The sequence below is a fragment of the Leucoraja erinacea genome, chromosome 15 (assembly GCF_028641065.1).
Source record: "Leucoraja erinacea ecotype New England chromosome 15, Leri_hhj_1, whole genome shotgun sequence".
Taxonomy (NCBI): Eukaryota; Metazoa; Chordata; class Chondrichthyes; order Rajiformes; family Rajidae; genus Leucoraja; species Leucoraja erinaceus.
In genome coordinates, this window is record NC_073391.1 from 4,395,308 (window position 1) to 4,410,091 (window position 14,784).

Here is a 14,784-nt window from a genome sequence, read left to right on the forward strand (position 1 = left end):
AGCAGTAGAGTTGCTGCCTTACAGAGACTTGGGTTCGATACTGACTACGGGTGCTGTCTTTATAGAGTTTGTACGTTCTCCCCGTGACCTGCATTTTTTTTCTCCGAGATGTTCGGTTTCCTCCCACACTCCAAAGACGTACAGGTTTATTAGGCTAATTGGCTTGATATAAATGTAAAATTATCCCTAGTGTGTGTAGGGTAGTGTTAATATGTGGGGATCGCAGGTCTGTGCGGACTTGGTGAGCTGAAGGGCCTGTTTCCGCGCTGTATCTAGTGTGTGTGTGTGTGTGTGTGTGTGTGTGTGTGTGTGTGTGTGTGTGTGTGTGTGTGTGTGTGTGTGTGTGTGTGTGTGTGTGTGTGTGTGTGTGTGTGTGTGTGTGTGTGTGTGTGTGTGTGTGTGTGTGTGAGGGGTGAGGATTACTTGAAACTGGAAAATATGATCTTCTTAACCTCCGTATCAATGGGGAAAGCAGAGACAGGAAGATCAGTGTGGGAGCAGGACAGAGACTTAAAATGATGTGCAACCAGGAGCTACAGATGGCCATTGTGGACAGTGCCAAGGTGCTCCTCAAAACAGTGGCCTGCTCAATTTTGTTTCCTGCACAAACAGAAGACCGCATCATGAGCACCAGTGAATTAGAGCAGGTAGGAAGAGCAGCAGGTGAACCTGACCTACACATAAGATTACACCTCACAATAACTGTGCTGTACTTCCCATCACCAGTCTCATCTTCCCCTCTCATCGCTCTCAACCACTCTCCCTTTATGAGTATACAGTCAAACTGTACCATTAACCAGAAGACAAAATCGATTGCAGAAGCAGGAATGTTCAAGAGCAGACGCTTATTTAGTCTAAAAGGATTTAATGATTTTGGATATCTATATAACTAAAAGTCTCATCTTAACCACTTCCCATCTGCGCTGTGTATTGATTTTAGAAAAAACGCTACGATATATCACTAAGATTTTTAGCCAACTTACTCAGTCCTCCTCCACTGAGGCAGCCCCGAGGATTTTTCAGATCAATGAAAAATAAAAAAGTGATCATTGTTTAAAAAATCTTCAGATCAGCTGATTGGTCCTCTCGCCTGTCAATCACCACGATGAAGCTAACGCCCCTTCTGGGGGGTGGGGGGGGGAGGGGGGGCAGGACTGTAAAACCCCGGATGCCTGCTTGTGAGTCAGTCACTCTGGAAGATCGCAAGGGAGAGCTCACAACTGTGATTTTAAACAGTGAATCAACTGAACTGTGAGTCTGCAATGTACTTGCAATAAATGATTTGTTAGCCCTTAATGACAATGCAATGAGTTGTTTGGCAATTTGGAGGCCTGCACTCTGCTTGAAATGCTGTGAAATTGAATGTGGTGGCCTGCACTCTGCCTAAAATGCCGTGAAACTGAACGTTGCGACCTGCACCCTGCCTGAAATGCCATGAAACTGAACGTGGTGGCCTGCCCTCTGCTTGAAATGAAATTCAACGGGTCCCACTTAGTCTAGTTACTTCTTAAAAGCTTTTTGGATTAAAACCTTAATTATGGTAGCCGTAATGACTACCACCTGGTGTGTCTAACCTCTATCATCATGAGGTGCTCCGATGCCTGGCCATGGTATACGTTAACCCTAGCCTCCCAGGCAGCCTTGATCCAGATCCACAGCAGACACCATCTCCCTGGCTCTACATCATCCCTTGAACTTCCGGATAACAAGGGCACTGACACTAGACGCTCATATTGACAATAGCTCTAACTTCAATCCAATAATTCCAACCAATCTCACCTCCATTCTCCACGGTCTCAGCAGCTCACTCTGCAACTGGGTCCTCGACTTCCTGACCCATAGACCATGATCAGGACGGATAGGGGATAAAACATTGCATGATAATTCTCAACAACGGTGCATCACAATGATACATCCTCAGCCCTTCTGTATAGTCCCTCTACCCTCACAACTGTGTGGCTAAAGTCTATTTTAACTCCATTTACATGACACCACCAGAGTGGACTGGTGACAAACATTGACATTAGAGTACAAGAAGGAGCTAGCATCTTCCCTGCTATGGTCAGAATGTTGAATGAACCTCTCATAAGCTCAGGGGGTAGTTCCGATCTCCCAATCTACCACAATACTCCCCTTGCACCTTTTTATCTGTATTGTCACTGGAGCTGTAATACTATAGTCTACCCAAACTACTCAATGTTGGAGTACGTCAGCGGGTCAGGCCGCATCAGTGGTGGGAATGGACATTTTGGGCTGGAACCTTCCCATCAATCTGAAGGGTATTTACTCAAAACATCACCTGTCCAGTCCCATCACAGTTGCTGCGTAACCCACAGAATTACTCCAGCACTTTGTGTTTTGCTCAAGTTTCCAATATCTGCAGTTCCTTGTGTCACTATATTCTGCACTCTTGTTTCCTTCGCTTTGACTACCTGTTGTACTTGTTGGATTGATTATTCTTGTGTATGGTTTGATTTGCTTGGATAGTATGTTCAATAATATGTTTCATTGTATCGTGGCACACATGATAAAAAATAAACCAATACCAACAAGCAACTGAGCAGGTGAGTAGGGTTGATGTAAACGCTAGGCCATGATCAAACTTAATTGTGGAACTGCTGGGAAGTGATAGATAACTTAGTCCTGCTATAGGAGCTTGTGTACCGAGTCCAATCTTGTCTTTAGCCCCAAAACACATCCCAACAGACGTAACTTGGCAACAAGGAAGAACAAGAATACCAGCTGAACTGCCTATAGTTGCCTTCAACTATAACGATGCTGCAATCAATTGCAATCAAGCCTTCACTCCAAGACTAAAATAAAGAACATCAACTCGGGCTGACAATGACAGCTTGAACATCCCAATTATATTTTGTTTTCATTTTGAAATATATTTTCACATTAATGTTTTATTATGATTCCCATTGAGATTGTTGGTACATTTCCAAAATTTGACTGCAATATTTTATAAGTAGGATGTGAATTGCCATTTTTTAAGGAAAAAAAAATCTACAATTCATTCTTAAATCTTACTACAAATTTATTAAGCAATTTACTAATTAAGTTACTATGGCTGCATACTGAGTTGTGGGTTTTTTAAATGAAAAAATTATCTAATTACTGACAACCAGATAAATTCTGCTTGAACATATCATTGCTTAATGTTTGCTTTAGTTTAAACAATATGTGACATTACAGTAAAATCTTGAATCAGCACAAAAGGATATGAAAAATAGGCACCAGTTTAAAGCTCAGATGTATGGTTTTTTAAAAGAATATTGCATTTAAATGACAAAAGTGGCTTAGTAGAAACAATATGCAGCGTGAAAGCAAAGGTAAACAAATTTACAGGATAAGATTAGAACCAGTTAAAGATGATTGAAACAAAAGGAATCCATCCAATAATGTAGAAAGCTGATTAGTAATTCAGTTTGACTAGAGTGGCAAGGGATCCCATTTCATTTGCTTATCTAATATACATGAGGATGGAAAAGTTTGACATCCTAAACACTTACTCAGAAAGGTTTTCAAAGTCAAAAGGAATTTAAAAGATACCCTTCTGGTGCAGTAGATGTTAGCATGTGCCCTGAGCAGCAGAAATGTACTCACACATCCAAACCACTGTAGAAGTGCTGTGGGTTGCATTAGATTTCTCCTTAACATTTGTGAATTAAAAACAGTAGCGTACCTCTTTTCATCTCTAACTTCCCCAGGTCCAGTGTTATTGATGTGAAACACTGAAGCTGAACACTTCCAGCATTTTCTTCAGAATTTCAATATCTGCAATATTTTGCTTTGAGCAGGCAATAGAGCTTTCTTGTACACAAAAAAGCTGGAGAAACTCAGCGGGAAACTAGCTCTCTTGTAATATTGATCCTTCTTCCACTTTCAGTTACTGGAGCAATGTAGCTGCCAATTTTACAAAGCTGTGAACAATTTGGTGTAACTACATGGACACATTCCAGAATGTGATGAAAACCGTGAACTGTTACAAAATTGTTACAATCCATCTGCAGGCTGATTAGACAATTTTGCATAGTTTGTTTCAAACTTGTGATTCATACCAGAGTTTGAAAGCAGTAATAGTGCGGGATTACTGAAGTGTGCCGCTGAGGCTCAAAGCAGAAAATTGAGTTAAGACATTTTTACTATCAATAAATTACTTTAATCAAGTAGAAAATTGCCCTTAATGGCAGAAATATTGCAAGAATTGGATATGCTCTACACAAGGAACTATCGTAAAATTATATTGATGCAAATGTGTAAACACTAATATTTTCCAGTCCCAAAGAAAATTCTGTGAGTAATATGAATGTTCATAGATAAAACTAACTTTTAGTTGATTTGATTTGTTTGATTTATTGTTATTATTTCACATTGAGAAGGCCGTCTTATGAAGCAAGCTCTTTATAAAAGGGAACCACTTTTACATGCATGGCACTGCAATATTTTGCAATTTACTTTCCTTACCTGATAAAAACATTTAGAAATTATAAAAAGGGTGCGAATGCTTAATTGTGTTCATGCTCACATCGTTGCTTCACCTGATCTTAAAATAAATACACCTTGAAACAGAATACTCCTGTTGGCTTTTATGTAAATATTTAAAGTGCCATTTAAATTATATAAGAGATTTTACACTACTTTACGCTATTCCATAAGTAACATCTTGCGACTGCTGATTGTTGACATATCATGGCCTAGATTTTGCTGCTGTAATGACATTTCACGCAAGAACATAGTAAAAATGAGAGCAACTTTGGGATTTCAGTTTAACACAGAAATCCAAAATCTGCTTACGGTTTAGAGATACAGCATGGAAACAGGCCCTTCTATCCTACAGAAGCCAATTAACCTACAAACCTGTATATCTTTGCACTGTGGGAGGAAACCGGAGCATCCGGAGAAAAACCACCTGGTCACAGGGAGAATGTACAAGCTCCGTATAGACAGCACCGGTAGTCTGGATTGAACCCAGGTCTCTGGTGCTGCAAGGCAACAACTCTACAGCATTGCCATTATGCCATTCTTCTTCAGATGTTACCAAACTGGGCTGCGTTCCTGACCAAGTCCGGCTGGCTGATCCTGTGGGTGCTTTCCACACCACTCCCTGATCAGTAACTGCCAGAAGATGGCATCTGATCGGACTAGAGTGCTCACTGATTGTAGCGGTGGTAAAGCCACCCCCAGTCCTCCACCGTTAATGTTTGGCTTCTTTCTTGCGTGGAAATGAATGACTTTCAATATCACAAAGTTGTTCCTGGGTGCACTGTTCTTCAATTAGGAGTACATGCCCAACAATAAGATATCCTTGATAGACGACAAAAAGCTGGAGTAACTCATTGGGACAGGCAGCATCTCTGGACAGAAGGAATGGGTGACGTTTCGGGTCAAGACCCTTCTTCAGACTTTAGTCAGAGTCCGAGGAAGGGACTTGACCAGTAACGTCGCTCATTTCTTCTCTCCAGAGATGCTGCCTGTCCCGATGAGTCACTCCAGCATTTTGTGTCTATTTTCGGTTTAAACCAGCATCTGCAGTTCCTTCCTACACAATAAGATAGCCTTGGTTGTATCATTCACCACAATACTTATTTTAGGCCAACATTCGTTCAAAATAGTTTAAAAAATAGGATGATGAAAGTCCATGCCTGTTCTGTTTTAAATTTCCCTTCTTTGGTTCTCTTGCATGGAAGGAAGGTACAATGTTATATATTCTATGATGAGTAGCTCACTCCCAACCAAACATGATCAACATTTCTGTTGTCATTAGAGCAGCTAATGTGTCAAAATAATGTTTCCTGGGTCCCTCTTAGTTTTATCACATAGCACTAACACCACAGAAACAAGTCCTTCAGCCCAACACGCCCTTGCCGATCAAGTTACTCAACTGAGCTAATTTTACTTCGGAGTCACGTGAGTGACTATGTGAAGAGCCCGTCAGCGCGCATGCCATCATTATGTCTAACGCCTGGCGCGCTGACTGGCTGGCTGGCGCGCAGCTCCAGCGGCGGTCCTTTTAAAAAGACCCCAGGTAAGTGTGTGAGCTTAGTCTGTGGTGACATTTTGCTCTGTTGTTACAGATATGGAGAAAACAAGGGTGAAATCGTGGATGACTGCAGGGGGCGCCGCTTCAGAGGACCGTGGTAGTACGGTCAGCGGTTGGCAGTCGGTTTCACCAGCGCGGTCGCTGTCAGCTCAGCCCGCGACTTCGAGCTCGGTGGGGGAAAGCAAAGTGGAAGTCCAACAGAAGAGTAGACTCGGATGAGTCTGGCAGGGAGGATTCGCCTCCCAGAGCGGGAAGGATGGCTGGACGCCTGTCCCGAGTGGAGCGTCTTCTGGAGAAGATGCTCCAACAGAGTACGCTCCGTGGTCGGGAGCCGTACCGCAGTGGGTCTCGGGGACCCGCAGCAGCGCCTGTTGCAGGGCTGCATGACGTCTCCCCATCTGAGGATGGAAGTGCAGATGACTCCGGTGTGGAGGAACGTTCGATGCGGGACCCGCGGGAAGCAGAGCTGCCGAACCTAATATCAAAGTTTGCGGTGCCGTCGCTTGTTGGAGAGCCGCTGAATGATGAGTTGGCGGCAAGCATCAATGACCTGGTCTCCCACCAGCTGCAGGAGCAGGTTGTATTAGAAACTACCATGCGGTACCACGCACCCAGCAACTGTGCCTCCCTGAAGGTACCGGTAAGTAAACAGTTCTATTTGGAATCATATCGGTGGGGGAATAAAAACCCAAGAACTAAAGCTGCAGAGGATTCTGAGCCTGCTGGGGTCGGGACTGACAGCTATCGCCAGGCCAGTGGACGGCTGCACATTTGTCGGATGGGACGCAATGGCATTGCTGTGCAATGTACATTTTTAAATCAATTGTTTCCAAAAAAATGCCATTTGTCCCATTCTCAACCCCATGTTTACGGGGTTGTGTAAAACCAGCAACGTGCAGCCGCCAAACTTACTGTTTGGGGAAGACCTCTCCAGACAGGTTAAAGACCTCGACGAGGAGGCAAAGGCTGTGGTTCTGCTTCAGGCTCCACCAGTGAATAAGCCAGCGGCGTCGTCATCATTTCGTCGGCACCAACCATACCCGTCACCCAGCACAAGACCGGCTGGGCAACCAATGAGGTCGGGAAGAATTCCAAGGAAGTCTTTTTTAGGACAAGGTCCGACCCGACCAACATCGAAGATGTGCAGCTACCGACCACAAGGACGCCAAAACCCCAAACAGCGGGGAAGGAAGTAACCGGGGAAAATCCACCTAATACAGAGGTGGGTGGTTACACAAAAAAGCTGGAGAAACTCAGCGGGTGCAGCAGCATCTATGGAGCGAAGGAAATAGGCAACGTTTCGGGCCGAAACCCTTGGGTTTCGGCCCGAAACGTTGCCTATTTCCTTCGCTCCATAGATGCTGCTGCACCCGCTGAGTTTCTCCAGCTTTTTTGTGTAACCTTCGATTCTCCAGCATCTGCAGTTCCCTCTTAAACACAGAGATAGGTGGGTCTGGTTCACAGAGTAACATACCGACCGGGTGTAGATTTATTGCATGTTGGTGGTAGGTTACGGTTCTTTTTGCATGAGTGGCGTTGGATAACTTCTGATTTGTTCATACTGCACAGTGTTTGCTGCCGTGCTGTCACCCACACAGCACGCTCCAAGCCGTTCCTTTCTCCGTTCAAAAAGGGATGATTTGGAAGTTCAGGCTGAAATTGAAGCTCTGTGTGAAAAAAGGGTAATTGAGAAGACTAGACATGAGACACACCAGCTTGTGTCCAATATTTTCACCAGAGGAAAGAAGGATGGGGGTGCCGCATTATATTGGATTTAATCCAGTTGAACACTTTTGTGCATTACAAACATTTTAAAATGGAAAGATTTGTCACAGCCAAACAGTTAATTTCCAAGGGATGTTATATGGCATGTATTGACCTTAAGGATGCTTATTATTCGGTCCCTATTCACAAAGAACACAGGAAGTACCTGAAGTTTAACTGGATGGGGCAGTTATGGCAATTTAAAGCACTGCCTAATGGGTTGCCCTCAGCTGTTAGGCTGTTCGCTAAAATATTAAAACCGGCACTGGGTCTTTTACGAGCACAGAAACATATTGTGATGGCTTACCTAGATGACATTCTCATCATAGGCAAGACTATGGAATTGGCAATTTCGGCAGTTTCAGCCACTAAGCTTGTGTTTCAAAAGTTGGGATTTCTCATTCATCCAGTAAAATCCAGGTTGACTCCATCCACTATCATGGATTATTTGGGATTTACTATTAACTCCAATCACCTGATTGTGACTTTGCCCGAGGGCAAGAGATTGAAGTTAATAGAGTCCTGCAGCAATATGATTGCACAGCACCTACCTTCAATTCGTCAAGTGGCAAGATAAATTGGTAAATTGGTTGCTGCATTTCCAGCAGCTAAATACGGACCCCTTTATTATCAACAATTGCAAAGAGATAAGGTGCACGCACTTAAAAACAATTTGGGCCACTTTGACAGGGCTATGCAATTGTCAGTTGAAGCTCTTGATGAGCTCCAGTGGTGGATAGACAATCTTAGCCATTGTTCGGGCAATGTTTCAATTGAAAGCCCTTCATTGGTAATACAATCTGATGCACGTGCTTTGGGTGGGGAGTTACTGACACCTTTGACAGCTGCAGTGGCAGATGGAATTTGCATGAACTGTCTTTTCTACGGGTGCATGGGGTTAACTATTTGGAGTTGCTTGCAGCCTTTCATGGGCTGAAAGCTTATTGTATACACAGGCATCATCTGCATGTTCAGTTGCAGATAGACAATACTACTGCAGTTGCATATATAAATCACATGGGTGGTATCAAGTCAGTATCCTGTGATAAATTGGCTAACCTAATTTGGCAATGGTGTATTATTCGTAACATTTGGGTTTCAGCTATCTACCTACCAGGTAGATTCAACACGGTGGCGGACACCAGGTCACGTAAATTCAATGACAACACATAATGGGTGTTGAATCATAGAGTATTTAATGGCACTGTTTCTAGGTATGGAACACCGGATATGGATTTGTTTGCTTCAAGATTAAATCATCAGTTACCAAAGTATGTTGCGTGGGAATCAGACCCAGGGGCTGTAGCTGTAGATGCGTTCTCGCTACATTGGGGAGGAATGTTTTTCTATGCATTCCCCCGATTCTGCCTTGTCACTCGCTGTCTGCAAAAGATTCAGCAAGACTCTGCCTCTGGCATTCTGGTAGTCCCTGACTGGCCCACTCAGCCATGGTATCCTCTCGTTCTGGGCATGATGGTACAACCTGTATGGAAGGTGCCAAAACACAGGTCTTTATTGACTAACCCCAGTTCGGGGGAAGCACATCCTCTACATGATTGGCTAAATTTGTTAATTTGCAGGTTTTGCGAAGACCTTTCCTCGGACTGGGACTAGCTGGCCACACGGTGGATTTGTTAACTGCGGCATGGAGAAGCAGTACACAGAAACAATATGCACTGTACATCAGGAAGTGGGAATTGTTCTGTGCACAGTCCGAGATATTGTATGACGATGCGCACATCACAGATGCCCTGGAATTTCTTTCTAAATTATTTTATGATGAAAAATTGAGTTACAGTGCTCTGAATACTGCCAGGAGTGCGTTGTCGTCATACTTACAGCCTAGCTCAGTTTACCAGTCCGTGGGATCTCATCCTCTAGTGTATAAATTCATGAAAGAGGTGTTCAATTCTAACCCTCCTCAGCCCAGATGCACTGAAATTTGGGATGTAGGGATGGCCCTTAATTCAATTCGCTCATGGTCCCCATCGTTTTCCCAGTCTCTATTGATGCTTACACACAAGGTGGTCATGCTGATGGCTTGTGTCAGCCCAGAGGGTCCAATCCTTGTAAAAGTTGCGGGTGGATAGGATGCTCACCTTTGATACTGGGTTTACCTTTTTCATTTATGACAACAATAAAACAGAGTAGACCAGGGTCCTCGGGACAGAAATTACAATTTATGGCATACCCTGTGGACCCAGAGTTGTGTGTAGTGCGTTACCTCTGACAGTATATGGTAGTTACTAAGGGGCTTAGAGGTTCGGACTTATCATTGTTGATTAGCCATAAGAAGCCACATAAGGGGGTTTCTACTCAGACTATTTCCAGGTAGCTTAAGTTAGTTTACCTAACGCAGGTGTAGATACTAAAATATTCAAATTTTATTCCACCAGGGCTGCAGCAACGTCCGCAGCAAGAAACATGGAGGTCCCATTAGACCAGATCCTGTTGGCTGCAGGATGGTCCTCAGCACGCACGTTTCAGGAGTTTTATACAATAAACCTGTAATGAAAAGGAGCGTGTTTGCTAGTTCAGTTTTGAGCTCAGTTGCATAGTCCCTCTCGGGTAGAGAGGTGACCACCGTTTTGTTTCTATATTAAATTTGTTATTGTTTCAATACCATGACTGAACAGTTTCCATTTCTTCAATTGTCAACTATACAGTATGTGAGGCATGGACTCGTTTTCCATAGCATGAAATCACAGAGCTTTAAAATCTTCACGTAGTCCTTCATGTAGTCACTCGCGTGACTCCGAAGTAAAATAGTAAGATTAAACGAGAACTTACCAGTTTGAAGTTTGATCTTTATTTTATGAGTAACGTTGAGGGATTACGTGCCCTCCACTCCTAAACCCTTCCTCATAAAGCTAACTGGTATTTCTAGTTTCTTGAATCTTACTATTCTCAGGTCAATCGGTTCCGGTTCTGTAACTCCACACCGCTGCTTTGAAGGTTAATGCGCATGCGCGCTGACGGGCTCTTCACGTAATCCCTCATCGTAACTCCTCATAAAATAAAGATCAAACTTCAAACTGGTAAGTTCCCGTTTAATCTTACTATTCTAATTGTCTATACTTGGTTTATATCCTTCTAAACGTTTCCTATCCATGTACCATCTAAATGTAATTTAAATATCATTACATTGGCCCCAATTTCTGGACATTTTTGCATGAAGAGGGCTAGCACCTTCAAACTGCTGATTCATTGTGCATTGCACAGATAACTGTGCTCAAACCCAATAACAAATTAGACAAATATATCCCTCCTGCCCACTCAAAGGGATTAACGATGTTAAGGACTACTGAATGTTCAGATATCTTATGCGGTTAAGAGACAAACTTGGGCCTTCATGTGTAAATGAAAGTCAGAGTGCCAATAGAGAGGGGAGAAAGTGAGCAAATATCATGCAGTTGGATAACACCAAAATTGGCCAATTCTGATATCAACAGAAAAAGTCAGTTATCAGACGCAGAATGAGCTCAGAAGGGTTTAATGTACCCAGGCAAAAAGATGAGGTGCAGAAACTGGGCACTTTAGATACTAGTTTACAAAAAGAACACAAAGTTCTGGAGTAACTCAGCAGGCCAGGCAGCTTCTCAGGAGCTGGATAGGTGAGTTTGGCTCGGGATACTTCTTAAGACTTATTGTGGTGGGGAAGTGAGTGAGTAATAGATGGATACATGCAAGGGTGATTGTTGAAAGGCTGACGGTTGGACATAGGCCAGAGATTAAAATACAAAGTTTTTAGATAAGGATAGAAGATGTGCAGATTTTTAAGTTGATGGAAGGGGGGGGGGGGTGCCTTCACAAGAGGGGTGGGTGTCAGAGTTGAGGTGTATGAATGTGAAATACTGAATAGAAAACATTCGGGGTTCTGGCTTCTTCTCACCTGGACTAAACACAACATATATTCAATTTTACAAAGTTCTGATCATTTCCTAATCTTCATTGGAGAAGATTGGAGGACGGCTAACTTTATATCATTTAGAAGGGGAAAAGGGATAAAACCAATAATCACAGGCAAAATGTAAAAGGAACTGAAGATGCTGGTTTATATCACAGATAGACACAAAATGCTGCAGAAACGCAGTGGGTCAGGCAACATCTGTGGAGAAAATGGAGAGTGACGTATCGGGTCTTCAGACTGACTGTGGGGGGAGAAATTGAAACAACAAAAGTTCAGGACAAACCAGGGCCGGCAACAGATGACCTCAGTTAGGGAGGTTCCCTGATGGGCTATCTTTGGCTAGAGTTGGTGTGATCCCAAGAGGATCGAAACATCGTTACAAACAGTGGAACTGGTTAGCAGAGTTTTAGGGGGGAAAGGGGGCGGGGGCGTTTGCAGAAGTTACCTTAAATGAGAGAATTTAACGGTAATACCTTTGGGTTGTGAGAGACCCAAGAGAAATAAGAGGTGCTTTTCCTCCAAATTGCCTGTGGCCTGACTCTGGCAATGAATGAGGCCCAGCACATATGGGAGAGGGAAGGGGAGGAAAAGTGCTTAAGAACTCGGAGATCCAGAAGCCTTGGCGGACCGAGTGTTAGTGCTCAGTGAAATGAGCGTCAACTCAACGCTTGGTCTCTCCGATGTACAGGAGGCCACATTGGGAACACTGCATGCAGTAAATGAGGTGCATGTGAACCTCCATCTCACCTGGAAGGACTGTTGGAGTCTACGGATGGAGTCGAGGGAGGAGGTATAAGGGCAGGTGTTGCATCTCCTGTGGCTGCAGGGGAAAGTACCTGGGGAGGGGGTGGTTTGGGTGGGAAGGGATGACTAAACCGAAGAGTTGCAGAGGTAACGGTCTCTGTGGCAGGTGGAACTGGGAAGATGCGATTAGTGTCATGGGTGACGGACATGTCAGAGGGTGATGTGTTGGATGTGGAGGCTAGTGAGGTGAAAGGCGAGGACCAGGGGAACCCTGTCCTTGATGCATCCGCGGGGGAGGGGGATGGAGAGCAGAACTGAGGGACACGGAGGAGGCACGTGTGAGGTGACAGACGAGGGGAACTCACGCTCAGCTCACAGGCAACTAGTTTAACTTGTAACACCACATTATTGAAATGCATTCCAGAGGATAGTTCAAACCTTCAAATTCAAGAAAGAATCAATCAGTTCAACATGACTGATTCAAGGGAAGGTCATGTTTGAGGAGGTAGTGAGGAGGGTTATTGCAGCCAGTGTGTTTTGAGTCATCAACATGGATTGTAAGTGAGTCAGAGGCCCCATGTGGAAGGCCGATTAAAACAAACCGTTAAAAATCCTTTGGATTGAAGAATGTGTCGAGCTGGACCGATAATTAGTAGGAAGCAAAGGGCAATGATTGTGCTAAACATTATTAGACGGCAATTACCTTTGGGGTTTTGGAGAGTCCAATTTTCCTGTCAGACTCCCGCTTAGGCCTTGAACGCATAACATTAAGTTTCTTTCCCAAAGATGGAGTTTTGAGGAGTGTTGTATTCTTTGAGGTAAATTAAATTGTGAGGTACCTATGAAATTAAGAAAGGACTATTTTCATTCATTGGGAATAATGATTAAGTAGTTGGTCAAAGGATTAGAGGAGACGGGGGAGTTTTTTCTTTCGCTCAGAGGATTCTGGGATCTGGATCTCCCATTATTCAAAGAGCCATGATGTGCAGGGCTGCAGGGTCCCTGCTAGACATTGGACTTACCTTGCAAAATATTCTTGTGACCAATACAGAGACAATAAATCAAATATCCTGCTCATACCAAATAAATTCTCTGTGATATGCATGCAAAAAAATCTATAAATTACCAGTTACAGAAAGTGACATTGTGGTGCGTGGGTCTCAAAAGGAGGCACGAAGTCCAGTTTATTGTATTCCTCCCGGGTGAAGGGAAGACGAAACCACAGGAAGATGGCACCCAAACCCTGCCTTTTAAACCCTCCGGCTGAGGGCCGCCTCCGGACTGCACCACTCCTGTGCCGAGGGGTTCGGCAGTATAATGGCACGACCCTTAAGAGCCGCCACAACATAATAATTCACATAAAAAGGTACGGTTATCTTAAAGCAGGGGTTCCCAACCTTTTTGTCCCGTTCACCCCAGGCAACTTTAATAGCACATAACAATGTTATTTCACATATTTATGAACTAATGATGAACAGGTACCAGAACCAAACACAGTCAGTCAATGAGAAAAAATACGTACAAATCCAGAATCAACACATTTACCCCCTGGGTAGGTGAAATTTATCCCAGGTTGGGAACCCTCGTCTGAAAGGAAAATGAAATGAACAGTGCTTATCTACAGTCAAAAGGCTTATACGTTGTCAACCTATCACTCCATAAACAGCGACAGATAAAGCAGTTTAATGTAATATTTTATTCATTATATTAATTAGCTCTACTTCAAGAAAATATATGAAAATTTGTAACTAATAATTCATATTTTGCAGTTGTTGATAAACAAACCAACCATTTGCTGTTGAAAACAAAGAAAAAGCAAAGTATCATATTAAAATATATTAGGTCACAAAAAAAATGTAATTGAAATATGTGGCACATCATCTTTGATCATGAGTATGCATCATCAGCATCTTTTGTGGACATTCTCACAAAATTATTCCAATGTATTGAAAATTATTCCAATGTATTGGAATAATTGCCAGCTCTAATCTCCTCCACCCTTTCGGTTTCCTCAGCAATCACATGCACCCTGCTCCTCCTCAATATAAACCGCGCTATCATACTTAAAAAAATATTTCACTTATATTTTTAGCCATCCAATATACTGAAAACAAAGTCCTTATCTAGTTTTCCTAGTATATATTTGTCCACATTTTAAATCCCAAATATGAAATGCCTATCATGCCTATCATGCCTGAACTTTATAATTACTGCTGTACCTTTCAGCTCCCTTTACAGGCAAATACGTTTATGTCCTTCACTGCCCCAAATTCATTATTTTTAACTCATTTTCCGCTTAATAGTTTCCCCTTATCCAGCA